The 14,890-nt window shown below is 51.1% G+C and overlaps 1 protein-coding gene and 1 long non-coding RNA gene across 2 annotated transcripts in view; both read left to right on the top strand.

The window, feature by feature from the left end:
• Window positions 1–14,890, top strand: part of LOC135901919 (uncharacterized) — a 391,597-nt gene that overhangs the window by 62,909 nt on the left and 313,798 nt on the right. The gene's annotated exons all lie outside the window — the stretch shown is intronic.
• Window positions 4,932–6,195, top strand: LOC135901997 (uncharacterized). The gene is made up of 2 exons (XR_010564351.1): window positions 4,932–5,140; window positions 5,923–6,195. It is a non-coding gene; the product is annotated as an uncharacterized lncRNA (long non-coding RNA).

Below are 14,890 nucleotides of genomic sequence, written 5' to 3'. Positions count from 1 at the left end.
GAGCTGCCGCGACTTCCCGCCCCAGATATATGGCTGCACGTGGGTGGGCTGGGGCGGCCGAACAATCGACGTTTTGCTCGGATCTTTTGCTTTTTATTGATTCATGTCTCTTTACTGTCCTATATGCGTTTGTGATGCACGCTGTGGCGCTTTTCTGTTCTGTTAGAGTGACACAACAATCTGGCGCTCATATCGATTGGATCGTCCCAATCGGTAGCTTCTGTGAAAGTTGTTGTCTACCATTGCCCAGAAACTGAAACATAAAAAAAAATGTAGCACATAAAAAAAAAGAAACAGACATAGGCTTCAGATTTTAAAATTCCTGACAAACGCACCGAGAGAAAGGCAGTGAAAGAAACGAAAGAGAGCAAGTAACATTCGCGCTCTTTTCCCTTCGCAAACGATGAGCAGTGTATATATGAACTGAAACCGTACGCTCGTAGCCTTATGTGAAGTCCGCTGGGCCACTTTCTTATAGGCCCATTTGCTGACATAGGTGATAGCGCCGTCTTCTGAGTCCGTTGCCCGGCACTTGCTTTATTGCCCATTTGCGAGAGAGAGAGAGAGAGAGAGAGAGAGAGAGGAACCGGAAGGGAGGGAAGTGAACGTCTTCTCGCAGTTGGCTACCCGCTTATGATCCAATGTTTGAGTTCATGCCGGGCCACCTTGACAGCCGCTATTGTGCATGCCTGAACGGTGGTAACACGAAATCCTTTTCGTTAAAAATTAAGCGCGTAGGGTCGCCACTGTGCCCTGCGTGCAATGCACGGGAGGGTCTTAGTCTGCTCTCTGGCATGCAGTCTTTTTCACACGTACCAAAAGACCGCCCCAATGCGTTCACACTGAATATACCGTCTTGAGCTTACGTTATGTGAATTCTGACTACTATAGTAGCGCCAGATCGGTGCCGCTTTACGAAGGTGGTTTTGAGCTTCTTGAAGGACGCTGGCCTCAACGAGGTACTAGTTTAGCTACTTTTGCGCGCTTTGCGTAATATTGTGCATTTGTATATGATACGTGTCTCTTAGCTAAGTGCTTTGCAAATCGTTCCATTTGTCATCCTTTTCGTTCGTAGTGGTGTGATGCCTGGCGAACCTCTCCAGTTCATTAAAGAACCCGCTCCGTCAACTCCCCGGCTCTGCCTGTTACCTCCCTATCTTATCTTAGTCATTGCAGAAGCGCTCGCAAGATTTCTTGTGATGAATGAGGCTGTGCTTTGAATCTTCGCTTTAATGATAAGTTCGATCGCCTAGATTGCCCAAGGTACCTCTGCAATATATCAACAGATCGACAGTGTCTGCATGTTCTTCGCAATCAGATGTCCCAATCACAGATGAATGTGTTTTTTTTTATCGTGACGTGGAAACGTGGACAATTGCACATTTGTTCACACGGCTGTGTGGACAAATTATGCGCTTTTGGTTCGAAGGTCGTTTTTCTTCAAATAATTGTCTTCGATTAGAAGATTACGACCATTCGGGCCGTCCTGATCGAAGAGCAGATTTGTTCGCCGAGAGATTGAACGAGCTTCGGAAGGTAACTGATTCAAATCAATCTGCTGGCTTGCTGTAGAAGCGTCGATACGGCGTGCGTATGTTACAGTATTCCTGTTTTTACATTGCGTAAAGCAAAGGCCGTCAGTAATGGCCGCTGTCTTATATGCACGCCGCCCAATATCTCAAACCGCATGTTCGTAATACCACAAGACTGTGCTCAGTTGTTGGCTTGGTTTAGTTCATAGTTCGATCGCACACGGGTCACATGCATACCAAGTCCTTGAAGGTGGTTTCCACCACCAACAGGTATATTGATTAGGTGAACATATATAAACACTGCACGTGCATGAAAAGGGAAGTAGGTTAGCAATAGTCTTCTCAACGGGATGCCCACCTGCTGAATATATCGCCAGGAGACATCGCAACGTCATTACGCCCCATCGTACACTGCGCTGAACGAACATCGCCGATACAGGAGCGACGGCTAGTTTTTGCGGGGCGTCGTTGGTATGTAGGCAAGTGACGCAACGACTTTGACTTCAAGGACCTCTGTGTAAGCGGCAGCCAACGCTCGAGCAGCGCAAGTTTACTCCCGGCAATTCGGTGCTTCGTTTTCCACTGCTAAACGCTGCACAATTAAGCGGGTCGGCCGCGCACTTTTCTGTCGCCTATTCGAAATGTGCATTTCCGAGATCGTCTCCTTACAGCCTGAGGTCTAGGCGGAGGCTAATGACGTCGTAAAAATGGCTCAGGATTGCCCATATCTCTAGAGCGAGCAAGGGCATTCTTTAAGACCTCTCGGATTTCATTTCCACTGCCGCTAGGCCCCTCCCCACGTATGTACCTCAATCGCTCGAGGTGCAGGGGCGAAGTCACATTATCCCATCCGGGCATCCGTGCCAAAATCGGCCGGCATGCGACGGTGCCGCCGCTGTTTACTCGGAAACGATCTTCGGCGATCCGCGCGTTTCCGCGGTGTTGGCGGCATCGGCTTTTTGCCATGAAGCCGCCGGGGGGTAGTGCGCCGCCGCAGTTGTGTATGCCGTGTGGAATCGCGCATGTATATATGCATGCGCACGTGGACGCCAGGCAGCGCGCGCGAGGGTGATCGTCGCAATTGGCCACCGTCGCTTGGAGAGACCTCGCCTCGAGTGGTTTCCACAGCGGTAGGCGCAAGAACGCCGTACTTTCTCGTATATAACCCTATACGGTGCCGACACTACGGGCAAGCTAGCTATCGGATGGATGTGATCGGTGTGGTGGCCCACTTGGAATCGTACAAGCGTGCGCGCCGTGATCGTGACTGTGAATTTACCATCGATTAGGCTTCACCGCTAAGAGCTGCGACCGAGACGATCAGCTCTGGGCCGTCCACGCTCGAGCCTGTCGAGCTCTGGGCCGTCCAGGCGCTCGACAGGCACGGACCCAGCGAGCCGGCAACGGCGAGCGGAGACCCGCGCCGAGTAACGGCGACTTCGAGGATGACGTAGGCCCTCGTCGGGGCGCGCGAGCGCCCAACTGCAGGCATAAATAAGGTTGGCTCCAATCCAATCCAATCCAATTCACCGCAACCTGATTTAAGGAATTATGGCGAAATTCATCGCGGTACTCAAGGCTTCAATTTCGCCAACTTTTTAATTCCACAATAATCCAGAAATCCGTAATATGCAATAACCGGCATTTCTGGGGTTATCGAGGGTTTCATCCCTTCACCTCTCTTATGGTCGAAACGCGTTCTTGCTGGAGTGCGAGCTCTTCACTTCAGACCTATTGTTCACGGGAAGTTTTAATGCTTCAAGTGTATCGCGGTCATTCGTAGCTCGGACTGGGCATGACGTCCGCTTATCGAGGGAGCGTCTTAAGCTCTCTATGTCGACTGGTGTTATGCAAGATAGTCGAGGAGCCAACTATATGGAGGTCAGCCAGTTCTAGATGTGGTCTCAGCACGCGCCGCATGGGTGGCCGTTTTGGACGTGACGTCACGGAAGGTATTTCGCTTCATAAAGCGTTTCAGCTTTGCGTTTCTCTTCCTGTGCGTAAACCAGACACGTCTTGCACCTCATTTCCTAACTTTAGCCTCGCGCAAGATGCTCCCATTAAAGATACGCTGAGTACCTCGATCGCTCTGAGAAACTCGCTACTGATGATGTTAATGATTTAGTTTCGTTTTACGAAGGTACTATTCACCGTGGTGCTCAGCGTTTCATCCCTCTCGGTCTGTCGCAAGTAAACCTACATCTGCCGTTGAACGTGATGCACATTTCCAATTAATCGTCGTCATCATTATAAAAGAATGTCCACACTGCGATCAATGCGCGACGCTTTACCACATGGTATGTGGCTTGCGCAAGCACGTCAGAGCTCACACCCGTAACACACCCCCACCACACGGCGATGGGAAGCAGTACTGTCCATCTCCGACTCGACGGACCAGCTCAACCTGGTTGACCGAGCGCGAAGGATAGCTAAGGCCGCTGGACTCCTGGACAGAGGGGACCACCCACCTGCGCTCCTGTGCTGTCTTGTATCAAGTTATCTCTCTCTCTCTCTCATCATCATTATTAGAGAAAGAAGGATATAGCTCTGTAAAGGTCGCGCAGCCACTTATGACACGTTCTTCCAGCTCCGATTCGTCACCCCGAAATAGGATAGAAAAAAAAAAAGAAGTTTTACGAAGAGAGGAAGGTGACGTGATGGCGGAACACGAGAAGCCCGAGAGGCTCACGCCTGCGCGGGGGAAATCACGCTGAAGGTGACAAACGCGTAGCAGTGTACCCAGAAGGTGACTCCAAACTATTTGGGGTCAAACGACAATTGTCGTAATCGCAATACGGTGTCCTCTGCCGCGGGTGAGCTCTTCCTGCTCCTTTAAATGGCGTGCCTTCGCGATTCCCACGCGGCGGCACCTTGAAACGGCGAGAGCTTCATTTCCAACGAGATCGACGCTATGCGGGAAGCTATAGGAACTCGCACAACCTTACCCGATAAGGATTCCTCGGTTCATTCACTCGGTGGTACTAGTCGCCCTTTGTGAACTCTCCGGGTATACGCGTAAGAGCTCCGGTATATGCAGGGAGGCGTCCGGCAGAATTTGCATACGCGCGCACAACGCCAGCCTTCGTTCCACGGCGAACCGATTATCGGCGCGAAACGTGCGACCCGAAGTCGGTGGTCCGAGCCGCCAGAGGGCGCAGGTGCACAGGGCGCAGGTGCAGGCTGCAAGGAGGCAAACAAGCGAGTCTGCAAGCAAGCAGCGAGGGTTGGGGTCGCACTAAGCTTGTAATTCGACACTGTGTGCGATCGGAGAGCGCGTATAGACGAGGCAACCTAAAGTTTGCCCGCGCGGCACCAGCGCCGAATGCTCCCCTAGCGGACCAATGGAAGTTTGGAGGGTCGTCGCTGCGCTGGCGCGCGCCCGTCTTCTGTACGGCGGGAGCGCTCGTGCGCGTGGTTTTTGCGATGCCGAGTGCGACCTCATCAGCCAGGAAAGGTGGCACGCAATACTGATGTGTTGTTGATTGCCACAGCAGCCTCGAAAACACGAAAGGTCCTACGCCGCCCGTGAAGTTCTACAGATTTCCTGGGAAGTGGGACGATAAGGACAGACGACAAGCATGGATAACTGCAGTGCGCGGCCGAGTCGAGTAAGTCTCATACTTTCGCATTCGCGTGTAATATCTTGAAAGCGGAATAGTCATATGCCTGTTTTTAGTGCACGGCCGTTTGTTTAGTCGTGTCGCGTTGTTGAATTGTGGTGGCATCCGCCGTTTGTTAGCGGTAAATGCAGGCGTGTTGCGCCGCTAAGCTCTACGACGCGTGCTCGATTCCCAGCCACGGCGGCCGCATTTCGATAGGGGCAAAATGCAAGAACACCCTTGTTACCGTGTGCTTTGATTTTTGTGCACGTTAAAGAACCCCCAGAGCTTAAAATTATTCCTGAGACTCCCCATTACAGCGGGCTTCATATTGATTTCGTGGTTTTGGCACGGTTTTGGCACTTGGAACCTCCGAATTTATTTGATTGCACTGTGCCTTCCCTCGCGATTGGCATGGACGAGCTCAAGAGAGTTATTTCCTTTTTCCAAACGCTGCAACTTAAATTACTAGTTGTGCAGGTAACGAAAGGGGCCGCGCGCTACTTGTGTGTGGTATCAGACCGTATTTAATGCAAGCCGCGGTCGTCGCGTGCGTCGGGAAGCGGCAGATCGGAAAGCAGCCGCTCGAGACGTGCGCGTTATGTTTGTTGTTTCCCCATGCTTTCTAAGTATCTAAGTGTGCAAGTATCGTAACTTGTAGTGGTAGCACTCTTGTAGAATAATATATGCACACAATCACAGGAACGTTACCTTTGCAAACATATTATTGGGAGTAATTTAATCCCCACAACAAATAGGCACACATACTGTTTCACTCATATGCGATGCAGATGGAAGCGGCGCCAAACAGACCAATGGCAATCACAACAGTCTTCTCAGCAGTCAGCACCACTGGGACATGTGCTTTCCTACTGCAGCGACGCAGCTCTTGAGCAGCGGCAAGACACGTGTGAAACAGACTCCAGAACAAGCCTTTGTGAAGTGACGGAACCATCAAGAAGCAGCCCAATGGATCTGCAGTCACCGAGTAGTATGACAACAGAAGTTTCTGCTGCCAGTGTGACTTATGTTGTAATTGAAATAAAAGTGGCTAAATTTCTGAACATGGTGCGTACCTCTAACTCGACGTCGTCTACGATCTTGTCGGACACCTGTGACACGCACTTGGCTTTCACTATCACATCACCGTCCACAATTAGTTCAACGCCGTACACGTTCGGAAGCAGACGCTCCCCTATCGTGAGGTTGCCGCCACGAAAAAAAGCTGTCGGCGTCGGCAGCCTTCTTGCAACCGCACGGCAATCTTTGCATGGCTGTTGCGCAAGCAGGCGATCTGCCGCCGTCGAAAACGGAGCGCCGTGAGCACGAGCAGCGAAGAAAAGCGCGGACAACACAATGTAAACAAAGCGGAGACTGCGCCACGGCGCGACCGCCCGACTTGACGCTTCCACATTGGGGGCGCTGTCAAGAGGCGCAGTAGCGCCGCCTGGCCATGGTTTTCTTGTCTATACGTGCGAACGCGCGTACCACGAGGATGTACGACCGTGCCGTGACATGACGGGCATGTTCGTGCGCACTGTCGTCTGTTGTGTTGTCCTCGCGGGGGGCTATTTATAGACCTTGCCGTCGTTAAATGTGTGCAGCGTGATCAAACCTATGCGGCTCGGTCGCGCGCTCTTCGGGAAGTGCGACAGGGTCGTCCATGTTTTGTAGGAACACTTCGTTAGTGTTCGGTCCGATATTTGCCGGCGTGCTTAGACAACTGCTGACATGCTTTGCTACTCGGTGTAGGGAGGGGGAAGAGGATTAAAATTACAGGGGAATGGAAAAAAAAGAAGAAGAAAAAGAAGAAAAATATGCGAATGCACTAGCGAACCTGTTCATGATATATGCAGGTGTGACGATGCTTTAAACCAGGCTCCGCGTCTCTCAAACGAAATGTAAAGGATCAAGAGAAATTTCAAAGATTATTTACAGCCATACGCAATGTGGTGAACCCGTGCGCGAGCCTGAGCGCGCCTTCGTCGTCTTCACTTTGTCGCGGGACATGCAGTCACTCGGCGATTCCCACGAAGACGCGGCAGGACCATAAAGTGAATCTTTACAGCTTTCCGAGAAAGCCGCCTTCTGATTTGAGTCGCTGTGAGAGCTTGAAAGCTAATTGCTCACAAGAATCGACAACACTGGCGCCACGATTTTGTAGCGACGCTTTCTGCTCGATTATACGTCACTGTTTATATGTTATGTCAGTGCGGCCGGCTCATCCCGTTGATAACGCTGCCGGGGCGTCGCTCTGGTCATTACGAAGCGCACAAAGAAATGGCATTGAAAAATGGAGCGTTAAAGTGTTGCGGCCCTGTATATGCTCGTACGGGGCGGTGACATTGTCTCGGCTCCAATCGCTGGTCAGAGAGACGGTGATGGAAAGACTTGCAGTGGGAGACTGACACTGGGACGCTGCTAGTGCGCTTTGATTGTAAGGTGCAGTAAAGGTAGAAGACTGTTCTTTTCACCCAATTTTGCTGCGCTGTTTCGATCCACCTCTCTACGCCAGCCAATTTCGGTAGTAAACTGGGCGTCTCTGTAGTTCACTTTTTCTACCTTTCTTTCCCCTTTCTCTCTCCGTTTCGGTGCGTTAGCTCGCATATCTTCGCTACGCTTATAAGTTGTCGCCGAAATACGAGGGATGTTCTTAATGTTCGTATTATCTCTACAATAAATTAAGAACAGGCGTACAAATTGGGCATCAAAATGAGCACACGCCTCTCTGTAGTTCTAGCGGAATATAAAATGGTGTTCTATTGATTGCCGCTATTGATACATATTTAAAAATAAAGCTGAAGTTTAACTAGAAAGGCGAACCATCCATTGCGACAGCAAATTAGTCGGCAGCTGTACGAAATCAGCATAGTAGCTTTATCGGCCGTACAAACTTGTAAACGTAGGAATACGAACTAAATTAACAAGCATGGTGTGACGTGCGAGCAAGAAAACATGAACGCGGCTCACTCAATGACCGCGGTAACTCACTGTCGAAACGCTAGAGCGAGGAAGCGCGGCAGCAGCAGCAGGCGAATTTACCTTAGTGCTGCGTCTCGCATCAACGCGAACTAAGCTGCGGGAACACAGCGCGCGGCAGACTTCGTCGCCGTCGCAGATGGCCTTCAAGATACACAAGACACAGCGGTCCGGAGTAGACAACCCCTTCCCCCTACCTTACCGCCGGAGTGTCGTGCGACTGAAGACGGCGCGCTTCCGCCCCGCTTTCCTCCCTTCCGTGCGCGAGATTGAGCTGCGATCGCCGGCTCAGCCTCGTACGCTTTCACTCGCACACACGGCGCGCGGCGACGATTTTATTAACCCCTTCCCCCTACCTTACCGCCGGAGTGTCGTGCGACTGAAGACGGCGCGCTTCCGCCCCGCTTTCCTCCCTTCTGTGCGCGAGATTGAGCTGCGATGGCCGGCTCAGCCTCGTACGCTTTCACTCGCACACACGGCGCGCGGCGACGATTTTATTAACCCCTTCCCCCTACCTTACCGCCGGAGTGTCGTGCGACTGAAGACGGCGCGCTTCCGCCCCGCTTTCCTCCCTTCCGTGCGCGAGATTGAGCTGCGATCGCCGGCTCAGCCTCGTACGCTTTCACTCGCACACACGGCGCGCGGCGACGATTTTATTAACCCCTTCCCCCTACCTTACCGCCGGAGTGTCGTGCGACTGAAGACGGCGCGCTTCCGCCCCGCTTTCCTCCCTTCCGTGCGCGAGATTGAGCTGCGATCGCCGGCTCAGCCTCGTACGCTTTCACTCGCACACACGGCGCGCGGCGAAGATTTTATTGACCTTGGAATTTATAGGTAACCTCACGGCGACGCCGACGGCTGAAATGCGCCCGGACAGTTTTTATAATTGCTATCGCAATAAAGTGGCCGCGCAGTCGGGGGATTGCAGAGAAACTGAGTGCTATGACGAAATGAGGGAGCGTTGCAGGCACAAGGTGGTGTCGGCTGGCGCAAGGCAGGGGCAATTGGAGATCGCTGGGAAAGGCCTTATGTTCTGTAGGCGACATAAAAGGGAGGCTGATTATCATTTTTTACTGCCCGCCACGGTCACTGCACACCTTAGCCGGTGTCGTCCATCCGCGATAATGCACTCTTTTACGCGGGGGGAAGGAGGAGGAGGAGGAGAGCAAAGTAAGGCATGTGTACACCGCGCGTGTCGTCCGACGCATGCTTCCGCCGTACGCGCGCCGCGGAGTCGTCGTTTTGCGTGATTGCCTCCGTATGACGAGAATAACTCAATTGCGCGCTCTCTCTCTCTCTCTCTCTCTCTCACGCACGCACGCACGCACGCACGCACGCACGCACGCACGCACGCGCGCGCGCGCGCGCACACACACACACACACAAACGCGCCCGGGGGGGGGGGCACGCTCGCACGGACACTTGTTAGTTGGAAGCATGTGTTGGTGTGCGGTGTGTAGTAGACCCCCCCCTCCCCCCCGCCTCACGTTTTTTTCATCCGGGTTCAGCGTACGCGCGTCCGGCGGACCCGTTCCGTCCTCGCACTCGTATAATTCGCGCATTAGAAGCGTGCTCGCTTCCCATCCTTCTCGCAATGGTATAAGCGTGGCTGTCCTGGCCCTAAGAAGCGCTGAGTGGTGTGGTGGACCTCCTGTTCCAATCTCGGAGGCGTATATAAACGCACACACGCGCGCTGGAAATTTGATCACTTCCTTGCGCTCGCTTCGAGGGAAGCTTAACCGGTTGTATAAAACAATAAGGCAGAGTGACTCCATTTCATTCCATTGTGCCTTCTGTGGTTATACGGTGACACGGAACATTTCGTTTGGCTATGCCAGCAGTTCGACAGAGATAGAAAAAGGCGATGGTCGACAGCTTTTAAAGAATGGTCTTTCGCAAAGGACCTTTGCAGACGTCGTTTCCCCTAGCAGGGCCCGCGGCGATTGGGAAGGGAGTGCAACGATTGCTGATTGCATTTAATTCGAGACACAGGGCTCTTCGACACCTCCTCACGAGCCCTCCCCCCCCGATCTCGCAGGACGTTGAGGTGGAACAATTGTCGGTTATGTATCCCTGCCTTGGTGTAAACCCTCCCCCCCCCCCCACTCTTACCCCCACCACCACCACGACTCTTCCCATGTTTAACATGAAATTGTTTAGGGTAAACTAAATTATTAAGGCATAGGAAATCATAGTCGACTGTGCTTTAAGTCGTTCTAAAGTTTTGCCAAAAACCGGATTTCATCGCAGTAGTACACAATATTGGGACTAAATTGAAGTATGAAATATAATAAGAAATGTCGGGCTTTTATAAAGAATTTTCTACTTGGGAGGAGTGACTCGAGCACATCAAGCCCCCTGAGCAGAGCGCGTGTTACCTAAGGTTATTACATGTTTGACTTCGATGGTTGTTAGGCACGTCATTAGTCGGATTTTGGAAGGTGTAGGCACTGGTTAGCCTAACCGAGTCTGATAGTTATCGTCAGCGGATGGATCGTCTAGAAGAAATGACGTAGTTATAAAATTATCTATGTGTAAAACACTAGTTTGAAACTATTGCCCGGTCGTGAACGCGGTGGCAGTTGAGGATAGAGGTGTTGAGGCGGGGGAAAAAGTCCTGAAAGACTGGGCTTTCGCCTTTCTTTTTAAGTTCCTGCACAGGGAAAGTGGAAAAAAGGAAAGAACAAAAAATAATTTACAAATCTTTCAACCAGTTATACTTTCTATTCTATTCTCTGCTGTGCATTATACTATGACGGTCTCCGTAAATCTGGACCACATGGGTTTTTTTAACGTGCACCGAAATCGTAGAAGAGTCACCGAACCAAATGAAAACATTATAGAAGATAGACTAATCCTAGAGCTTCTTTGGAACGAAGGAGTTTTTTTAACCAATTACAAGTAATTAGAGAGAGCCATATATCGGTATCGCTAACCGGCCAGTCGCAGCTGTAGGAAGTATGAGCAAGAGAGGCTAATCAGTCCTGAACATTTTGCGATTAAACTGTAGGCTGGATTCGAGGGCTACATTGTACCCATTAGTGCGTGCTGATAGGCCTAAAAAGTAGGCGCCGACAATGCGTACAGTTCAGTCGGCCAATGATATCAATGTGACTGTTCCCGAGGTAATTACACACTGCGCACTGCAGCTGTTTGACGCAACATACCTTTTTAGCCCTTGTCAGTAGCTGCTTGCACGGTCGTAAAATTTCAGGAAAGACGACCTTGGGTGTAACCCATGGTCGAACCGGTTCTGAACAGTTTCGGTTCCGGTTTGGTTCCGGGATGGCCGAAAATGTATCGGCTTGGTTCTGGTTTGACTGAAAATAATGATTCAACTTACGTTCAGTTCCGGTTCTCTTCGACTCTCTTGGCCCCACATGATTTTTTGGCAAATAAGTTCTGCGGAAGCTCGCAAGGTCGAGGAAAGTTGTTGAAAGGGAAAAGTTGTCACCCATCCCGCTGCAGCAGGAAGCTACAAAGAAAACCCATACGTGCGGGTTTCTCATTAAGAAAGCTTCGCAGTTGAAGAAAACAAAACTCGTCCTGGATTGAAAGATGGAACCAACGCTTTGCCTGGGCGGTCCCACTACCATCCGAGCTAACCACGAGGCTCGCAGATCTCGGGGCGAGGGCGAATTAATCGACAACTTGAAGCACTGGACGGATGTTGCCACCTATTAGAATGTAGCGCGGAGCTATAATGGAAAGCCATGCGTGTTTCTCAGAAAGAAGAGCGAGTGAGTGCGAACTTTATTTAGGTCCCGAGGAGAAAGAATTAAATCAATCCGGCGGCTCCACCCAGGTCGGGGCCGGTAGACAAGAGTCCTTCGGCGACAGCCCTCTGGACAGCCTTGAGCTGAGCGATGAGTTCTATGCTTCTGAGCGCTGAGTCCCAGGAGGACTGGTCAGGAAAGTCCGTGTCCGCGTTGTTAGGGCACAGCCAAAGCATGTGTTCGAAGGTGTTGTATTCGTGGCCGCAGTGTGGGAATTCAGTAGAAAGGTCTGGATTGAGGCTGCTTAGTGTCGTTAGTGTGATGTATGTTCTAGTCTACAACTGTCTGTAAGTGACGGCCTGTGCTTTTTTGAGCTTTGGGTGAGGAGGAGGAAAGATTCTTCGTCCTAACTAATGATTTGAAGTGATTTAGTTGTGTGGCACGAGCGGGTCTTTGTTGTCCAGGTCCCTCCAGGCTTGGTCGAAGAGAGGGGGCGGACCGCAGACGCAGAATGCGAGTTCTCGCGCCAGTTGGTGTGTTCGCTCGTTCGGAATACAGTCAGGACGTCCGGAAATGTTGCCCATGTGGGCCGGGAACCATGTGATGTGTGCGGACATGAGGTTGTAACTTCTTGTTTCTTGGTAGAAGATTTTGTTAACGACCGTGACGGCTTTCCAAAAGACGAGGGCCGCCGAGAAGGTTCTGATGGCTGTTCTTGAGTCCGAGTAAACGACGGAGGCTCCTTTGCAGCTTCGAAGGGCCACCGCGATGGCCATTTCTTCTGCTTCACGAGAGAAGTTAACTATCGTGGCTCTGTTGACGAGCGAGCCATGGGCGTCCACCACGGAGACCGTGTAGGCGTCTCGATTCCAATATCTGGCCGCGTCAACGAAGAGGACTTGCGTTTCGTTGCGTTCGATGTTGTCGAAGATTATCTTGGCTCTAGCTTTTCTCCGCCCTTCGTTGTGGGTCGGGTGCATGTTTCTTGGGATTGGATCGACTGTTATTGCTCTCTTGGCGTTTGTGCATAGTTGCGTCTTCACTGGTGGCATGAAGAGGGGCTTCTAGTAGGATCTTGGTGCCCGCCCTCGTGAGTGAGAGCCGATTCAGGTGGTTCGCTGTGCCTCAAAGAGTTCGGTTGCCGTGTCGCGTAGCCCCAGTCGCAGGAGTCGTTCCATGCTAGTGTTTCTAGGGAGGTTTAGGACCTTTTTTTAATCCTGTTCTGATTAGTGTGTCGATTTTGTCCAGCTCCGTCTTCTTCCAGTTGAGAAAGGGGGCGGCGTAGGTTTACGTGGCTGATGAGGAAGGCGTGAAATGCTTTCATGAAGTTGTCTTCTTTCAATCTGTCCCTTGTGCTGGCGACCCGTGATATGACCCTGGTGAAGTTGGGGGTGCTCTTTTCGATGCGTTTAGTGCCTCTGCGTTGTCATTGCTGTAAGCCCCAATTACCATGCCCATGATCTTGATTGTGTTACACCTGGGGATGTTTCCTCCGTCCCTGCTGTGTAGGTGAATGGAGAGGGAGCTAAGGGGCTGTCTCTCCCTGGGGCCTTGCTTGCACAGGAGGAGCTCTGATTTGCCGGGGGAGAGCTTCAGTCCCGTGTTTGTAAGGAAAGCTTCCGTGGTGTCCAGCTCTTGCTGTATGTTCTGCTCCAGAGTGCTTAACGGGCAGCTCGCGGACCAAAGGAAGAAAGCCTCTCGCTCAGTTGAATAGATATTCGTCCTGGTCCGCGAAAGTCGAAGTCGGGACGAATGCCTTACCGGGGCAGTCGCTCTACCATTCGAGCTAGCCAGGAAGCTAACAGATGGCGCGTCGGTGCTCCGAGGTGCCGAATGATTCGCCCTCCCTTTGCTTGTTTGTGCACCGAGCTTTGCACACGGAAGTTATTTGTCCTTGGTAGGGGGGGGGGGGGGCAGCTACTGGGCGTCGATTTCTTATATTGTTCCTTTGAATCGGGATCATAACAGCAGATCGATATCTCACGGCCAGTTACCAGTTTGAGCAGCACATATGACTCATTTAGCTTTTTTTTTTCTTGCAAGAATATTACAAAACTCGCTTATGTGATATTACCAGATACGTAGCGTACCTTTTGGCTCATATTCGGTGGTCCTTCGAAGTGATGTTATGGGTAGATTCTCACCTTTCCAGGCACAGGTATAGAAACAGGCCTTCTTGTTTGTCGCTTTCAGTACCGAAATTACAAGTTTTCAAATTGGCAACCCAACTTTTAATGGTAGCATTCGGAGGGCTATTATTGCTGAATGTTTGTGATCTTTCATCGTGAATCTTCTGCGCACCTCTGCCTTGGCGAAACAGGAACTTGATTTTGGTCCTATGCTCTCCCACACTCAACGTTTCTGGAGTTGCTGCCGTGTTCACGTTGGACCTGAAAAGAACAGAGTACACAGGTAGTTGACTTTTGCGCCACTGAGAAATTGGGCAATATAGTCAGGAATTCGGTTACATGGACAATTTTTTCTGTATAAGGCTCCATGTTTGTTAGCACCCCCTTGTACATGATCAGTAATAGAGCGCATGTTCCTGTCCCCCAAAATGCGTCTGCTCTTTCTCCCTTTCCCCTCGGTATCGTCTCCAAGATATCTTTACGATGAAATTTCAGACTGGCAAGTATGTGCAGGCGAAATAAAAATAATAGCAAAATAGAAAAGGAGCCCGTTGCGTATAAACGAGATCTTCACCATGCAAGACGGGAGTGTCGAATTTCAATTCAGAATGCGTGCCTCGGTGTTGTGCGTGCAAGCGGGAAATTAGCACGGTATGCAATTGCTCGAGTCTGGTCGAGGTGCCATACATACTAACAAGCTGCGCTATTTGAGTTTTGTACCTTCTTTTACTGAAATTTTTTTTTCGTTGCTCGTTTATCTGCTTGTTGAATCGGCGCTGGAACTTCTAGCTGCATGTAAAACAGGTACGCGCTTAGCTCTGTATCCTCCACGGTGGCAAAGGTGATTGTGGCGTTCTGCTGCTGTTGAGCACGAGGTCGCGGGTTCGAGTTCCAGATGCGGTGGCGGCATTTCGATGGTACTCGAAGTGCAAAAA

This window comes from Dermacentor albipictus, chromosome 9 (genome assembly GCF_038994185.2).
Source record: "Dermacentor albipictus isolate Rhodes 1998 colony chromosome 9, USDA_Dalb.pri_finalv2, whole genome shotgun sequence".
Lineage (NCBI taxonomy): Eukaryota > Metazoa > Arthropoda > Arachnida > Ixodida > Ixodidae > Dermacentor > Dermacentor albipictus.
The sequence above is the reverse complement of the archived record's forward strand: the minus strand, read 5'-3'. Positions and strand labels throughout refer to the sequence as shown.